Source organism: Rhinatrema bivittatum, chromosome 2 (assembly GCF_901001135.1).
Source record: "Rhinatrema bivittatum chromosome 2, aRhiBiv1.1, whole genome shotgun sequence".
NCBI classification, from domain to species: Eukaryota; Metazoa; Chordata; class Amphibia; order Gymnophiona; family Rhinatrematidae; genus Rhinatrema; species Rhinatrema bivittatum.
The window spans coordinates 123147715-123152700 of record NC_042616.1 but is presented as its reverse complement, the minus strand read 5'-3'; positions in this window follow the sequence as shown (position 1 = coordinate 123152700).

Below are 4986 nucleotides of genomic sequence, written 5' to 3'. Positions count from 1 at the left end.
GTTCGATATGTGGGAAATCCGATCGTTTATGTCGAATTAATTTTTTAAGTAAAAAAAAAATATGAGTTGCGTTTTACTAATGCGGTCAATCCGAATGCACACCCCTAGAAGTTGCCATAGGAGTGTGAAATATGTGGAAACTATCACATTGTATAGATAAAATACAAACACTTAGAGGTGAATTTTAAAAAAGATGTATGTGCCACAATCAGGAGAAGGGTGCAATCTAGCACATGCACATATCCACATGATTTTATAAAATGGGGGGATGCGCTCTCATGTGCCCTTGTGCATACAGCCTTTGCTGAACGCACATTTTAATTCGTTTGCTCTATTTGCGCACTTTTTAACTCCCGATACATTAGCATAACATTAGCTTACTGCACCAGAAGTCAAAAAATAAATTAGTCTGTGTGTTAGGAAACTATGTGCTGAATTGTAGCATACAGTTTTAATGCACAGTTTGTGCATCGCCCAACAGTCAGGAAGCGATTAATTAAACTTAGCTGTGATATACTGGCACACTGGGTGACCTACACTCGATGGGTAAAATGTACAAAATTCCATTTGTGTCTATGGAATAAATGTTTAGCGCCTCTGGCCTTGTTAGGGAGCTAGTTTGTGCATCATTAAAACCTTTCAGGCATCTAAAGGTCTGTATCAAATTTCTCCTGCACCTCCTCTCTTCTAGGATATACATATTTAGATCCTTCAGCTTCTCCTCACAAGCCTTCCGATACTGACCCCACACCATTCTGGTCATCTTTCTCTGGACCACCTCCATCCTGTCTCTATCCCTTTTGATATAAGGGCTCCAGAACTGAACACAGTACTCAAGGTGAGGCCTCATCAAGGACCTGAACAAGGGTATTATCACCTCTTTTTTCTTACTGATTATTCCTCTCTCTATGCAGCCCAGCATTCTTCTAGCTTTAGCTATTGCCTTGTCACTTTGCTTCGCCATCTTCAGATCGCCAGACACTATCACCCCAAGATCCCTCTCCTAGTCAAGGCACATCAGTCTTTCACCCCCATGCCAGATGCATGCCTCTGCACTTCTGGGCATTGAATCCCAGCTGCCAAATCTTTGACCACTCTTCAAGCTTTTTAAAATCACTTTTCATTCTCTCTACTCTTTCTGGCGTGTCCACCCTGATGCAGATCTTGCTATTATCTGCAAATGGACAAACTTTACCTTCTAGTCCTTCTGCAGTGTAACTCACTTTCAGCCCGATACAGCGCACTGTTAGCCTGCTCTTGGACGCGCGTTTTCTCTTACCCTTTATTCAGTAAGGGGAAGAAAACGCGCGTCCAACCCGCGGCACCTAATAGTGCCCTCAACATGAAAATGCATATTGATGGCCCTATTAGGTATGCGCGCGGGATACAGAAAGTAAAATGTGCAGCCAAGCTGCACATTTTACTTTCAGAAATTTGTGCCGACCCAAAGGTAGGCGCTAATTTCTTCCGGCACTGGGAAAGTGCACAGAAAAGCAGTAAAAACTGCTTTTCTGTGCACCCTCCGACTTAATATCATGGCGATATTAAGTTGGAAGTCCCGAAGAGTAAAAAAAGTTTAAATAAATAAATAAATAAATTTGATTTCAGCCTGCGGCTGTCGGGCCGAAAACTGGACACTCAATTTTGCCGGCGTCCGGTTTCCGAGCCCATGGCTGTCAGCGGGCTTGAGAACCGACGCCAGCAAAATTGAGCATCAGCTGTCAAACCCGCTGACAGCTGCTGCTCCAGGAGGAGCTATGGACGCGCTAGTGTCCCCGTTTCTACCGCACAACCTCATTTGCATACTGTATCGCGCGCACCTGTGAGTGGCTGGTGCGCGCGCCGGGAGAGCGGGCGTTCGTCCACTCTCCCGTGTTTTTACTGAATCGGCCTGAAAGATATTAAACAGAACCGGTCCCAACACCGATCCCTGTGGCACTCCACTTAACATTGTTCTCTCCTCAGAGCAGGTTCCATTTACCATTCTGCACTGTCTCCTATCAGTCAACCAGTTTGTAATCCACGCCACCACCTTGGCGCTCACTCCCAAGCTTCTCATTTTGTTCACATTTTACTCATTGCTGACAGTAGGCCAGAGATAGTTTATTACTTTTGCTGATTTTTATGCCCCCAGTTTCTTGCTAATATTTCTTAGGAGATTTGTTTGTAGAGACCCACTGAAGAAAGTGGAATAGGTTTACCAACTGTCACTAGCCCTGACCTTCCCCAGCACCTGATGGTATGAATGGCCAGTGGATTCCACCAGTCCCAGGCAGCAAGAGGTGTTCAATAAAAATGTCACCTTCAGTAGGGTTTTCTGAACACAGGTAACCCTGGGAGAGGATGGAATATAGGGGAGAGGAAGCAGAGCTGATCAGTGGCCACTGCAGTGAGGGGACCCCCAAAAGACAATAACTGACAATCAGAACAAAGAAGAAAAATACCTCTGAGTCAAGAGAAAAGCTGATTATTATCAGGATTCTCAGAACCAGATTTTGTACCTCATAAACTCACAACCAGAACACTTGAATTAATTCTGTGTCTATGTTAAAACAGTGGCAAAGACGGTGTATGGCTTTTATTTGGGCAGGAAGGCGGCCCCGGGTAGCCCGCAGGGCACTCACACAACCTAAAAGTAGAGGTGGACTGGGCGTACCGGATTTGATCCGTTACTACCGTGCTGCTCAGTTTAAAAAACTGGTTGACCTGAACTCGTCTCGCAGACAGAAGCCATGGGTTCTTATTAATCAGGAACTTCTAGGTACTGTTCCTCTTGGTAGTCTTATATGGCAGCCCAAGCACACCTGGGTGGTAGACCTGGGTGCGGTGTTACCTCCCTCTACGCTTCTGCTGCTTTATTTGTGGCAGCATTATGGTACATTCCTGGTGGGAAATAGGGAATACCATCTCAGTACACACTTATTCCACAATAAAGCTTTTCGTCCAGGCTATGAGAGCTCGGCTTTTTTAGCTTGGAGGAAACGGGGCATTACAACATGGGGACATATTTGGGGTTCTGCAGCTTTACGTCCTTTTGCTGATCTTAAACGAACTTATGACTTACCTGAATCAGCGATATACTCTTATATGCAACTAGCCCATTTTGCCAAGGCCAATATGCTTTCATCTCACTTTGCTCAGGAACAATCCGACTTTGAGAAGTTATGTGAGAGGGCTCATAGCTACCCTAAAATATTATCCAGACTTTATCAATTGTTATTGGTACAAGACCCCCCCAGTTATACCTTTCAGAAAGCTTGGGAGCAGGACCTTCGGGTAAGCTGGTCGCCCCGGATATGGAAGACTATTTTTCAAAGTATGGGTAAGGGGCATATTGCTGCTTCTCTTATTGAGAACTCTTACAAGATGTTATATCGCTGGTACAAGTGTCCTTCACAGATACACAAATTCATGCCTCTCTATCCAGATGTTTGTTGGCGAGGCTGTATAGAGGAGGGCACGTTTTATCATATGTGGTGGACCTGTTCCCAAATTCAGGTGGTTTAGAGGCAGGTCTTTCAATGGCTGAGTATTCTTTTTCCAGGGCTGCCATCTCTCACACCGGCACAGGCATTGCTGGGTCAGGCACCCCCAGGGCTGTCGCAGGACTCCAATCAGTTAGTTCAGTATATCTCCACTGCTAGTCGTTGTGAGATAGCGCGCTTATGGAAGGCTACTAGTATTCCCAAGTTAGAGGACATTCAACACAGAGTGCGTAAAATCTTTTTATTATCCAAAATCACAGCATTTAAACATAAGAAAGTCTCTCGCTTTACATCAATTTGGCACCCCTATCACACTTGGCTTTCTAGTGTATCCCTGGGTATTCCGACTTAAATAGTGAATGTGTAGCGGAAATCCTTTGGCTCCTTTAATCCTCTTGGGGGTAACCCTATAGGCATATCTATTCTCTCTGGTGTGACACCATTTATACTATGTTTGTGCAAATTTTGACATTGTAACTGTGAAGCATGGGGGGTGGGGGGTGGGGTGGATTATATAAATTCAATGTGAACAACTTCGTTGCAAACCTTTGATGTATAACCTACAGCAGATAACGGTTTTGTTTTCATATCCGGGCTGTTTCTTAAGCATGTTGTTCTCCTGATTATATGGTCCGGTCTGTAGGTTGCTTTATGTTGTTGTTTCAATAAAAATCTTTAAATTAAAAAAAAAAAAAAAAAAAAAGTTTCCTTTTCTAATTATAGTGGTGTTGGAAATCTTTTTGTTAAGAAGGGGAAAAAAAGCAATTCCTAAACAGGGTGTTGAATCTGAGTCATCAGTGTCTCTAGTTATATTCCGATTTAATGCTAAGAAATGCAGAGTCATGCATTTGAGCTGCAAAACCCCAAGGGAGCAGTACAGTATATGGTGTGAAATGCTTCTAAATGGGATGAAGTCAATCCAGAGGATGGCTACTAAAATGGTCAGTGGTCTTCGTTCTAAAGCATATAAGAACATAGGTTATGTCATACTGTGTAAGACCAAGGGTCCATCAAAGCCAGTATCCTATCTCTAACAGTGGCCAATCCACGTCACAAGTACCTGGCAAGTACCCAAACATTAGATAAATCCCATGCTACTAATGCTAGCGACAATCAATGACTATTCCCTATTGATTATTAGCAGTTCATGGACATCTCCTCCAGGAACTTTTCCAACCCTTTCTTAAACCCAGCTACACTAGCTGCCTTAACCACATCCTCTGGCAACGAATTCCAGAGCTTAATTGTGTGTAGCATGAAAAATTAATTTCTCTGATTTCTTTTAAATGGGCTACTTGCTAACTTCATGAAGTGACCTCTAGTCCCTGTATTTTCCAAAAGAGTAAAAAACTGTCCTTTCATGTTTTTGTAGACCTCAATTATATCTCCCCTCAGCTGCTCTTCTCCAAGTTGAACAGCCCTACCCTCTTTAGCCTTTCCTCATAGAGAACCGTTCCATGCCCTTTATCATTTTGGTTGACCTTCTCTGTACTTTCTCCAG